Source organism: Chenopodium album, chromosome 12 (genome assembly GCF_948465745.1).
Source record: "Chenopodium album chromosome 12, dcCheAlbu1.1, whole genome shotgun sequence".
NCBI classification, from domain to species: Eukaryota; Viridiplantae; Streptophyta; class Magnoliopsida; order Caryophyllales; family Amaranthaceae; genus Chenopodium; species Chenopodium album.
Genome location: NC_137845.1, coordinates 20,174,941 through 20,188,580, shown reverse-complemented (window position 1 = coordinate 20,188,580; position 13,640 = coordinate 20,174,941). Strand labels below are relative to the sequence as shown.

Genomic DNA, 13,640 nt, shown 5'->3' with positions numbered 1-13,640 from the left:
TAGATGATCAACTGCGTACACCAAAGAGCAACTCTTGTTAGTTGACTCTATTTCTCCATCTTGCCAATCTCTATAATACCTCAATAAGTCTTCAATTATGTCCACCACTTCCTCTTCCGTTTTGTTCATGATAGGACCTCCGGCTCCTCCATCTAAACATGATTTTCCTTGAGGGCTAAGGCCTCCATAGAAGATTTGAATGATTTGATAGGTTGGAATTCCGTTATGAGGACATTCTCTTTGATACTCCTTGTATCTCTCCCATGCTTCATAGAGGCTCTCACTTGGCTTTTGCTTGAAACCTTGAATCAAAGCTCTAGCCTCTACCGTTTTCTTTTGAGGATAGAAACGGGATAGAAATTACTTGGTGACCTCGTCCCATGTCCTTAGAGAATTCAGCTTAACCTCCTTGTCTAGCCATTCCAAAGCACGCCCTATGAGAGAAAAGGGAAGGAGCTTGAGGCGGATGAATTCTTGGGAAATTCCGTTCACCTTGATAGTACTGCAATATTTCTCGAACTCCTTGAGATGGTTTAGTGGGATTTCATGCTTGGCCCCACTAAATTTTCGCCTCTCTATCAAAGTGATCATTGCCGGACTTATTTCAAAATCATTTACCGGTGTTGTAGGCCGAGCAATCCCACTCTCAAATCTATATGCACCGGGAATCCCCAATTTCTTCCCATTCTTGCTTTTTCTTCTTGTTGTGGCTCCTCTTCACTTGAAATGCTAGGGCTCAAGAATCGTCTAACATCCCTCAACCTTGCAATAGTTCTCTCAATTTCCGTCAAATGGCACTAGTGAATGATCACGTGCTCTATGCATAAAATCTCAAAACAAATGGTTAGTAGCATGGCTACAAATGTAGCCTAAAAGAAAATCTTTTTTTTATTTTCAATTAATTGTGAAATAGACTCAACAACTATAACAAAGCACCAATATCACTCCCTGGCAACGGCGCCATTTTTGACACGAGGAAAATGTACGTCGTTCTCTACCCTTTCCTAGAGCCAAATAAAATTTATAAACACTCGACCAACCTAATACGAGTATATGGTAAGTCAAGGGTCGAACCCAAGGGAATAAGTAGGTGCAAGCTATAGCCTATGTCAAGCTACTTCGAAGATTGTGGGAAGATGCGGTTGGTAAATAAGGTATCAAGAAAACTAGAGAAATCAAGAAATTTAATATACTAAACACTAGGGATATAGGTTCCACATGCAAGCTCAATGATTATGCTAATTGAAGGATCACTCAATTAATTCAAACATTGCAAAGGACAAACAATAGTTGCAATCAAAGGATTTCAAGGGCTATCTCCTATAAGCCAAGCTAGGGTTCACTATGAATGGCTAACTAGGAAAATCACAATCAAATTCAATCAATTAAAGCAATTCTCAAATCAAGGGTTCATGTCATTGAAATTTGCAATGCAATCTAGATTAATCTTATAGGTTGATCACTCCTAGTCTAATTAGTCACATGCACAACTATGTCAATCAATTTAATTGCACCATTCAAATCAATTTAGCATCATCAACTAGCAAAAATCATCAATCAAGCACGCTTCCCCTTCTCCCTAGCAACTAATCTACTCACTAAACATGGTGAAATTAAGAAACAAAACAAATTCAATCAAATTCATATTCATTTAAAGCTTAATCAAAAGAAAATAAATCAATCAACAAATTCTAAAGCAAGGAATGTAATCTCAATCAAAGTCCAAGAAACAAGAAGGAATTGCATTAAAAGTAAATCAAGGGAAAGAAATCTTACAAACATTCATTGAATTGAAGAAGGAATTTCAAGGTCAAATTGAAATTTTATATCAAGTTCAAGTACAAGCAAGTAAATCTTAAGCTTCTCTTTCTACTTTCTCTCTTTACTATTTCTGGAAAAATTCTCTCTCTAGTACAAAGTTAGGTCGTCCTCAATAAGAAATTCAAAAGTTATAAATAGGAAAAATCAAGCGAAGGAGGCCGCACAGGTCGTGCGCACGCACAGACCCGCCGCGCGCGCGCACAACTAGGTTTGCGCGCACGCACCCCTGTGTCGCGCGCACGCACCCCTGTGCTGTGCACTAGGCCTTGACTCCTTCGCTTGCTTGATAAAACTCCGCGCTCCCGAGCATCCCCATCATCAGTGCACTCGAGATGATGCCCGCGAACAAGGCAGTCGCAAAATGAGCAAATTGACTTGATTATTCATCTACAAAACACAAATAAAACAAGGAGAGAAAGCATAACAAAGTAAAACTAAAACTAAAATTATGAAAATGATGAAAGAGAATAAAGAAAATGAATCTAAATCTTATTCTTTTGAGCGCCATAAACGACGCTCATCAAATTCCCCCAAGCTAAACTTTTGCTCGTCCTCGAGCAAAACAAAATCCAAGGGAAAATGATGACACTATTCAAGCAAAGAAAGAAACAAGAAAACTAGAGAAGATGAGAATATACACTAACTCACTTTCGTAGGAATCACGGTCAATTTTAGCAACTAAAGACAAGCCATTTAAACCCCTAGATCGCTCTAGAGGACGAGTGATGCTCTCGTAAAGGTTTCCAAAGAGGTTAACCTGTAACTCTTTTTATTAAAAGGGAGGCAAAGCATAAGAAAAGAAAAGAGAAAGTTTAAAACCTTGAAAAGAAAAAAAATGCTATACAATGGACTTTTGCACATGATCAAAGCACGAAGGAAATTAAACTTTCTAAAACAATAATGGTAAGCACGTTCTAAGATATCGAGGGTTGATTGAAACATAGGGCATGCTAAGCGTAGAGAACTAATGAGGCATAATCCACTTTCATCCCAACCAATCTAACCGCGTTCTCCCTAATGGCTTTAAATCTTCCCTTAGTAAGCGTCTCTATGGTTCCTCGAAGGAACCGGAAAAGAATAGAATTTGAGGGCTCTCACATCTTAACCTCGCTTCCCTTTTCCTTAGGCTTTAACTCATAATGCCCTCCCTCGGTATATGACTCAACCACTAGGTCGAAAGGACTTTCCCAAAGGTTGTAACGTAAAGGCAAAAGGTTAGGGGTAGGCTTAAAATTTAGAATTTGGTTGTACAACTAGGTTATGAAGCAAAGATTGGCAACACCTCGACACCAAAACCAAGAAGTCACTAAACAAAAACAAACTAATACCCCCAAGCTTATTCAATGCTATACCCACAAGCATATATACAAAAAGCGTAAACGCTTCTCCCCCAAGCTAAAAGGAAGCATTGTCCTCAATGCTTGAAAAGGGAAAAGAATCACATCAAACTTTTTTTTTGAAATTTTCATTTTATCAAAGCAATTGTCCTCGCCTCGTTTAACATTGGACGGCTTTTTCGATTTTGCATTTATTATGTCTTAGCCTTTTTCTAACTTTGGACGGCTTTTTCATTTTTGCATTTTCCATTATTCACAATATATACAAAAGACGAGCTTGCTTACAAATAAAACCAATATCCAACCTCTAGACCACAAACTCCAAAAACATGACCATTTGCTTCACAAAAACCAAGAATGGAACAAAAAGAAACAAAAAGGCCCAAAGTTCTAAAGATGTGGCTTGAAAAGAAGGGGAAAGGCTCAAATGGTTAGCAAGATGGCAAATGTAAACCCAATGAACTAGAAAGAAAGAAGAAAATCCTAGAAATGAAAAATTACCACCCCCCAAAATTGCCTTTGTCTATCCTAGTTGGTTCGGTCTCGTGTTTGAGAATTATGAGTCAAGATTCAAGAGTAGGTATGTAAAGGTTAAGGATCCACACCGCACAATAAAAAATGATGAAGGCTTGAAAAAGAAAAATCCTCACACGGTTGTAGCAAAAAATTACTAAAGTTGTCAAATCCACCAAAGGAAGCAACTCCGTCTTACCACAAACCAAAAGAATCCGGCTCCAAGGCCCCAAAAGGTCTAAACCGCTACCTTAGCATACCCTATCCTAAAGTCAACCAAAGATACTCTTAAACCGTGCAAACCATTGTATTTAGGAAGAGAAATAGCTAATGTGCAAGTTCAAGTGGTACTAAGTCCAAAGTAAAAGCAAAAAGATGAAGAAAGAAAAGCAATGCCTCAAAAACATTTTATTCATATTTACAAAAACAAGTTTTGTTTGTTTTGTTTTTTCATTTTTTTTATTTTTTTTTATTTTTTTGTTATTTGTTATTTTTCTTTTTCTTTTTTTTTGTTTTTTGGGAAGAAAAGAAATCGACTAAAAACAAAATAAAGAGAACAAGGGATAAAAAGAAAACAAAAGAAAAGAAAAAGAGAAAAGGAAAACATGAAGGAAGAAGAAAACCAAAAGAAAAGGAAAAATAAGAAGGGAAATTCTCTTTGGTAACACCATACTTTTTACTTTTCTCAGTGGTGAATTGCATGAAAATACTTATTATCATTGGTAAACTCGAATTTTTATAAAGAAAAAGAGAAAAGAGAATTGCAAAAATAGTATTCGGAGCTATACTTTAATGTTTAAAGTATAAACTGCTATTGTTAATTGCACAAATTCTCTTTAAAGTATTTGGTAAACTTTAAAGTATAGCACAAATTTTCTTTATTTTCATGCATTTTATTTTCTCTTTTCTTCTTTTCTTTTGTATTGAAGTTTACCAATGATAATAAAATGCATGAAAATAAATTCTCTTTGGTAACACTATACTTTAAAGTTTATAAAAATTCTCTTTGGTAATACTATACTTTAAAGTTTACCAAATACAAAAGAAAAGAAGAAAAGAGAAAATAAAATGCATGAAAATAAAGAAAAAGCAAGTAACAATAGCAGCAAGAATCAGAATCATCAGACTAAAGTAGTATTAGGAGACAAGAAATCAAACAATCATCATCAGGAATCATCATAACAGAGACACAGAGAAACTCAGCGGACAACGATCAGCGAAACAAGCAACAAAAACCAATAACCGGGCAGAGAAATCAGCAGAAATACAGCATCATCATCATAAAACTAAAAGACAAATAGAACAATACCAGACCAGAAGCATATGAGACTAGGAATGAACTACAAAACGTTGAAGCATAGAAATAACGACATAAAGCGCCTCCCAAGCTTAAAATGGACTACCCCCAAACTCTAAACCTAAAGACATATAGGCAATAGAGAAACATCATATAAAGCATATAAGAAGGGGGGTAGCCATGTTAGGATCACTCCGCACTATGGTAAGGGGTAGAATGAGAACTCCCCTCACCGGCCTTCAACATATGACTAGAGCTAGCCATCTCGCTCACGTCCATGGGGGCCTTACCTCTTAACCTACCTTCCCTCCTAGCTCTATCAAACTCAAAATAATGAGACCAATCGTCTAAGACCGGCTCACCCGACCTACCCCACCTTCCAAATGTCTCGGGGTCCGGAAAAGGGTGATGGATTAGCCTGATCATATGTATAATCACAACCACCGGGCCACCGATAGTCGTAAATGGCCGGGGTGGTGCCTATGAATGAACTAGGGTGAACATGAGGGCCCTCCCAATAAGGGTAGCAAGGCCGAGGACCAACGGTAGGATTAAAAGGCTCCCATTAAGGGATAGGTCCTTGTTGGACCGGGAGATACGGGTAATTCACATAGGGCTCGATCTCCCCCCTCCGAACATGTAAATCGTACAATTGATTTGTATGATAGTCAAAACCAAGATTAGGGGTTTGCATAGAAGGCATAGAATATAACACATTAGAAATAGAATCAAGCCTAGCATGAATGGTTGACAAATCAAAATTAGAAGGAGTAGGAGAGGGGGAAGGAATAGGCGTACATTCCGGTTCAACTGTGGGAATAGTTTGAACTTTCAATGAGAAAGCATTGGTGGAGCGACCTCTTGTATGATTCGTCCTTTGTCGAATAGAAGGATTAATATCTCGCACCGGAGGCCTCCAAGACAAGGAATCTTTCTCTTTTGGTCGGATAGTTGCCTTTTTGCATGGGATTAAGAACCATTCTTTAATCCGGGCAACTTTCCAAATAAAAACATCATCCTTTCTAGTACAATCAAGAAACTTTCTGTTCACAAGGGCGGAGATGTTGAGGGAATGAGAAGAAGATTTCTCTCGAGGATCGATAATTGGGGGAAGCTCATTTAACAAAGTCCATCACGGATATCCAAGAATCATCCCTCCCAATTGCATGCTCCCCGATAGGCTAACTCCATCACGGATATCCAAGAATCAATTGATCAAATGCTCCGTGAAATCCACTAGCTCAATCTCAAAGTCGTTTTGGTCTGCTATCCACAACCAACAAAGCTCTTCTCAGGAGATAGCTCCCAAAGAATCCTTGGAGCAAAGAGCGTAAGTGAGGAGACGGTTGAAATACCACATAGTCGGATGAATCATGGAGGCGGTCGTGGAATTTTGAGGCTCATACTTTCCTTCCTCCGAGATACTTCTCCACCAACTTTGCTCATTATATCCATGGTCTTTTTCCATTCTACTATACGCCGGATAGATACAATAATCCGCGTCCTCGGCCCATGGAAACTTAAAGTACGAACATAGTTGAGAATCCGTCAATGAGTGATCATGATTGAAAAGTTGGAAAGTCAAAATCCATGAGGAATCGTCACTTGGTTCTCGGACTACATTAAGAGAAGAAAGAAATTCATAGGTTACCCTAGCATAAGTAGGGGCGCTCAAATCCAAGAACTCTAAAAGATCAAGGCCCTTTGCAAGAAGCCTAACGTCCTCATCTATGCCGAGAAACTTGGTTGTTGCTTGATCGTAGAATCTTGTTGGTCTTAGCTTCCGCTTGGATAGACGCTTGAAACGATCCCAATGTGATTCTTTAGAAAATTCAATGCCGTATGTCTTTTCTACCTCGGGTGGAGGTGGAACAACATGCCTAGGTTTATTTGAACTTGATCTTACCCGCTTCTTGTGACGGATTGGAGCCATCTACAAGAAGGAAAAAAAACTCATGAGCAAATTTTTACATTTGTCATATTTCAATAATAACCGTAAGTAATTTCTCAAGAATCAAGCACAAATGCAATTATCTCAAAATAGAAACAAGAGATGGCTACATATGAACAATGCCATTAATATATAATCATGAATTTGAAGCAAGTAGGCATGGATTAAAGGCAAAATTGAACATAAGAGACCAAATCATGAATCAAATTGAGCAAAATAATCTCAAACATTGAATTATAAAAGCAATAAAACCATCATAAAGAATACCCATGAGAGAGAAAATGACTAACAATGGTGAATCAAGGAATCAAGCAAGGTATACAAATTCATCACGAAAAAGCTTCAATTTATCATCCAATAACATCATTTAACACAAATTACAAGCTAAAAGAACCAAAAATGGAGTTCTACCATGAAAGCAAAAACAAGGGTTTTAAGCTTGAACAATGAGGAAGAAGATGACTAGATAATAAGATATTATACCTCAATAAAGCCTTGAATTACTTGTAAATTTCCCAAAATGAAGATTAAAGAGCAAATAGAACACCCAAAGACAAGTTCCAAACCTCAACACAAAGCTTTAAAATTCGAAAAATAACCCAAAAATTTCGAAATTAGGTTCGAAAATCTGGAAATTTTTTGGTTTAAATTCGAAAGGTGATGTGGTTAATGTAATTTGTGATGAAATTAAATGAAAAAGGATTAAGTTGCTTGATTTTCAAAGATATTGAAGGGGTTGAAAAGAGAAAAAGGGGTAATAGGGATGGAGGAGGATTCGGGGAGAGAGAATGGTGAAATAAGGGTGCGTTTTTGGGGTTAAAAGGGGGCGTTGAACGCACCAGGCTATTGGCAACGGTGCGTGCGTGCAGGCGATAGCAAAGGGGGGGTTTGTCGTGAGGCTTGGGGCTGCAAAATTGGCCAAAAACGCTGCCTACCTGGTGCGTGCTGGGGGGCTGGTTCTCGCTTGAAGTACCAAAAGCAAGCCGAAATTCTAACCCATGTGGTGCGCGCGCGCAGGGACGGGGTGCGTGAGCACCAAGGGGGGTACTGGGATGGTTCGAAAACCGTCTAATTTTGTCAAAGATAGTGAAAATTTCTGACCCCTTTGTTGCGCATGCACCAAGCAAGAATATTTCGGCCATGTACATACTCTCGTGTTTGCATAATGAGATAGTTGAAAGCGCATTCGGAAAAGAGTAGAAAATCAATAAAAATGCAAACATGAGAGCATAAAACCACAACAAGCTTTTCCACCTAAACTTAACCAAACCTCGTGAAATCTTGAAGTAACACTAAAATTGTTGGAAATTTTCTTCGATCCAATCTCATGGTACCTAAAATCAAGAGAACAAACAAAATTAAAGAGAAATAAGAAAAGTTCTCAAGGATAAAAGAAATATAGAAAATCGTAAAATCAAAAGAAAAAGGTTAGAAAACTGGGTTGCCTCCCGGGTGGCGCTTGTTTAACGTCATAGCTCGACGTCCTTCACCAATTAAGGTGGTAGTCGGAGAAGCAATGAGTGAACAAGGCCAACAAAAGCACCGTCGAAATACTTCTTGAGACGATGGCCATTGACCTTAAACGGAGAAGAAGAATCCATCATTGAGACCTCTAGAACACCACTTGGAAAAACATTCTTGACCAATAGGGACCGCTCCATCTTGACATGAGCTTTCCGGGAAACAACTTCATTTTTGAATTGTAGAGAAGAACCTTATCGCCAACACAAAAATCTTTCTTCTCAATAAGCTTGTCATGTGTTTCCTTGGAACGAGCTTTGTACACACTAGCACAATCATAAGCATCAAACCGAAGCTCCTCTAGCTCATGAAGATCTAACCACCTTTTCTCTCCCGCAGTTGCCAAGTCAAAATTTATCTTCTTAATTGCCCACAAAGCACGGTGTTCAATTTCAATCGAGAGATGGCATGACTTGCCATAGACTAGGCGGTATGGAGCGGTACCTATGGGGGTCTTGAAAGCCGTTCGATAGGCCCAAAGAGCATCATCCAACTTTTCCGACCAATCCTTTTGATTCCTCAAAACCGTCTTTTCAAGGATGAGCTTGATTTGACAATTAGAGACTTCCACTTGACCGCTCGATTGGGGATGATATGGGAGGCCGAATCTTTGATGGACTCCATGCTTCGTCAACATCTTTTGAAAGGCATGGTGAATAAAATGAGAACCGTTGTCGCTTATCACCGCCTTTGGTACCCCAAACCTTGGAAAGATTATCTTCTTAAAAAACTTCATAACCACCTTGTGGTCGTTAGTTGGGGAGGCAATGGCCTCGACCCACTTAGACACGTAATCGACCGCCACAAGAATATATTGATTTTCGAAAGATGAGGAAAACGGCCCCATAAAATCAATACCCCATACATCAAACACTTCAAACTCGAGTATGGGTTGTTGAGGCATTTCATTTCTCTTGGAGATGTTCCCAACTCTTTGACATCGGTCACATGTCTTTACAAAGCCCCATGAGTCCTTAAAGAGATGTGGCCACCATAGACCGCATTGAAGGACCTTAGTGGCGGTCTTAGAGACACCCATATGGCCCCCGCTTGGATCCAAATGGCACATTTTCAAAACACTAGGCACCTCTTCGTTTGGCAAACAACGTCTAAGTAAACCATCGAACTCTTGCTTGTATAAGATGGGATCATCCCACACATAATGCCTTGCCTCTCTCTTGAGCTTCTTTCTTTGATTCTTAGAAAAGGAAGGAGAAAACTCCCCACATGCAAGAAAGTTCATTAAATCGGCAAACCATGGGAGCTCCTTTACATCAATAGCATACAAGAAGTCGTCAAGCATCCTATCCTCAATTGTAGAACCATCATCATGAGTTTGAGAATCTTCTAAACGAGAAAGATGATCTGCCACAACGTTTTCCGCTCCTCTTTTATCCCTAATCTCAATGTCAAAGGTTTGGAGCTCAAGAACCCACCGGATCAACCTTGGCTTGGACTCTTTCTTGGCAAAAAGATACTTGAGAGCCGCATGATCCATGAAGACAATGGTTTTGGAGCCCAATAGATAACAACGGAACTTCTCAAAAGCGTGAACTATAGCCAAGAATTCCTTCTCCGTTGTAGTGTAATTCCGTTGAGCTCCATTTATAGTCTTGGACATATAATAGATCACATGAAGTTTCTTATCCACTCATTGACCTAAGACACCTCCTATTGCCGAATCACTTGCATCACATATCAACTCAAATGGTAAATCCCATCTTGGAGATTGAACAATAGGAGTAGAGATTAGAGCTTCCTTCAACTTATTAAATGCCTCCAAACACTTATCATCGAACACAAACTCAGCATCTTTTAGAAGAAGATCATTGAGGGGCTTTGCAATAAGCGAGAAATCCTTGATGAATCTTCTATAAAACCCGGTATGCCCTAAGAAAGACCTCACTCCCTTTACATTCACCGGAGGTGGAAGCTTTTCAATGACTTCAATTTTAGCTTTATCTACCTCTATCCTCTTGTGAGAGATCTTGTGGCCAAGGACTATGCCTTCCTCCACGATGAAGTGACATTTCTCCCAATTCAAGACCAAGTTCACCTTCTCACACCTTGCAAGACATTTTTAAAGGTTTTCAAGGCAAGCCTCAAATGAAACACCACCTACGGAGAAGTCATCCCTAAAAACCTCCATCTCCTCTTCCTACGGAGAAGACATATCATGCATTTTTGAAATGTTGCGGGGGCATTGCAAAGGCCGAACGACTCTCTCCTATAAGCAAATGTACCATATGGATAAGTGAAGGTTGTTTTCTCTTGGTCAACCGGGTGGATAGGGATTTGGAAAAATGCCGAATAACCATAAAGAAAACAATAGAACTTGTGCCTTGTTAGTCTCTCAAGCATTTGATCAATAAAAGGAAGGGGGGAAATGATCTTTCTTTGTAGATGTGTTTAGACGTCTATAGTCTATACGCATCCTCCATCCCGTGACCGTCCTCGTTAGAATGAGCTCACCTTTCTCATTCTCAATGACGGTCATACCTCCCTTCTTTGGGACAACGTGAACAGGAGAGACCCACCTAGAACTAGAAATGGGGAATATGATTCCCGCATCCAAAATTTTGGTGATCTCCTTCTTCACTTCCTCACCCATTTGGGGGTGTAGCTTTCCTTGTCTATCAATAGAAGGTAAAGCACCCTCCTCAAGAGTTATGTGATGTGTACATAAAGCGGGGCTTATACCTTTGAGGTCATCAATGGTATAACCCAAAGCACTTTGGTGCTTTCTCAAAACACCACACAACTTTTGAGCTTGATGCTCACTCAAAGAAGAGCTAACAATCACGGGAAAAGTGGAGTTCGGTCCCAAAAATTCATACCTAAGGTGTGATGGAAGAGGCTTGAGCTCAACCATTGGAACACCTTTACCTTCCTTTGATGTTGCCACTTGCAACGCTTCTTGGCTAGAAATGCTCAAACACATTTGCTCTTCAACATCCTCAAAGCTTCCATTGTGCACATCTTTATACAAAGCCATCACCTTGCTAGGAGTACCTATCTTTTCCTTATTCAACAAAACATTCTCAAGAGTATCGTTAAAAGTGAGAAATTGCCCCTGCATAGAAGACACAACATGATCGAGAGAATCAATCAACATGCAATTTTCTAAAGAAGAACTTGGATACTTCATGCTATCATTCAAGTCAAATTCTATCACCACATCCCCTACTTTGAGTGAAATTTTAGCACTTTTCACATCTATCAAAGCACCCAAAGTAGCAAGGAATGGTCTCTCTAGAATGATAGGAATATTAGCATCTTTGTCCATCTCAAGTACCACAAAATCTACCGAAATAACAAATTTCCCAACCCTCAAAGGAACATCCTCTACCTTACCCTTAGGAAACTTAATTGACCTATCGGCCAATTGCAAAGTGATGTTTGTTGGTAAGAGTTCCCATAGCTCATGTCTTTGGTACACCGAATATGGCATAAGGCTAACACTAGCTCCTAGGTCACACAAGGCATTCTCAATTTACATTTTATAAATGGCACAAGGGATGGAAAAGTTTCCGGGGTCTTTTAGCTTAGGTGGCATCTTGTTCATTATGATAGCACTACAATTCTCGGCCAAGTTCACCGTCTCTACACCATCAAAAGTCCTCCTACCACTCAAAATCTCTTTGAGGAATTTTACGTAGTTGGGCATTTGGGTGACAACTTCGGTCAATGGTAGAGAAAGGTGAAGTTGTTTGAGCATGTCAATGAATCTTCCAAGTTGTTCATCTAACTTGTGTCTCATGAATTTTTATGGATAAGGAAGCTTGGGTTTCACAATTTCTTTCTCCACTCTCACCTCACTAGGCTTCTCAATCTCAACCTCACTCAAAGATGCACCATCTCTCTCATCTTCAACCAAAACCTCTTTTGTGCCCTCTTTGGTCTCACTCTTCCTAGGCAAACTCTCCTTAAGAACCTTACCACTCCTTGTGACAGTAGCATTGACCGATCTCTTGGGATCTAGGCCTTGGGAAGGTAAAGAAGAAGGACTAGCATAATCTTTCAAAGCATTAGCAAGTTGAGAAATTTGGTTTTCAAGCATCTTATTATGAGTCATCATTTCATTAAATTTCTTATCACTTACGGTCATGTAAGTGTTCAACAACTTTGTTTGATTTTCAATGATTTCTTCCAAACTTTATGATTCCCATAACCTTGGTTTTGATTACCATAATTTTGGTTTTGATTTTGGCTACTATAACCTTGATTGTTATAGTTACCTCGAGAACCTTGGTTCTTATAACCACCACCTTGGTTATAGTTGTAAAAATTGCCATGATTGTTGTAATTCCTATTCCATTGACCTCTTTGATTCTCAAACCTATAATTATGATTATTTGACACATAGTTCACATGCTCATTCACATTTCCATCTTGATCATCACAAACATTCATACATGCATGAGGGAAACTAGAAACATCATGATCATACGACCCACAATCATCACAAAACAAGCATCCACTAGGCATGTTATTAGAAGAAAGAGGAGGTTGAGAATTAGAAGACATACCTCTCCTTTTAGATTGGGAGGGAAGATTTGAAACTTGGTAGGTAGCACTTTCCAACTTTGCCTTGATAGCGGACATCTCCTTCCCCAAGTTTGTCATTTGTGAGGATAGATTGTAGATTGCATTTAGATGATCAACCGAGTACACCGAAGAGCTACTCTTGATATTTGACTCTCTTTCTCCATCTTGCCAATCTCTATAGTACCTCACTACGTCTTCAATTATGTCCACCACTTCCTCTTCCGTTTTGTTCATGATAGGACCTCCGGCTCCTCCATCTAAACACGATTTTCCTTGAGGGCTAAGGCCTCCATAGAAGATTTGAATTATTTGATAGGTTGGAATTCCGTGATGAGGACACTCTCTTTGATACTCTTTGTATCTCTCCCATGCTTCATAAAGGTCTCACTTGGCTTTTGCTTGAAACCTTGAATCAAAGCTCTAGCTTTCGCCGTTTTCTTTTGTGGATAGAAACGATATAGAAATTCCTTGGTAACCTCGTCCCATGTCCTTAGAGAATTCAGCTTAACCTCCTTGTCTATCCATTCCAAAGCGCGCCCTATGAGAGAAAAGGGAAAGAGCTTGAGGCGGATGAATTCTTGGGAAATTCCGTTCACCTTGATAGTATTGCAGTATTTTTCGAACTCCTTGAGATGGTTTAGCGGGCTTTCAT

The 13,640-nt window shown here is 39.3% G+C and overlaps 2 non-coding genes across 2 annotated transcripts; both read left to right on the top strand.

Moving 5' to 3' along the window:
• Positions 1-217: 217 nt before the first annotated feature.
• Positions 218-323, top strand: LOC145573361 (small nucleolar RNA R71). The gene has a single exon (XR_014097406.1). It is a non-coding gene; the product is annotated as a small nucleolar RNA R71 (small nucleolar RNA).
• Positions 324-13,310: 12,987 nt separating this feature from the next.
• Positions 13,311-13,415, top strand: LOC145573443 (small nucleolar RNA R71). Its single transcript, XR_014097470.1, has one exon. It is a non-coding gene; the product is annotated as a small nucleolar RNA R71 (small nucleolar RNA).
• Positions 13,416-13,640: the final 225 nt, after the last annotated feature.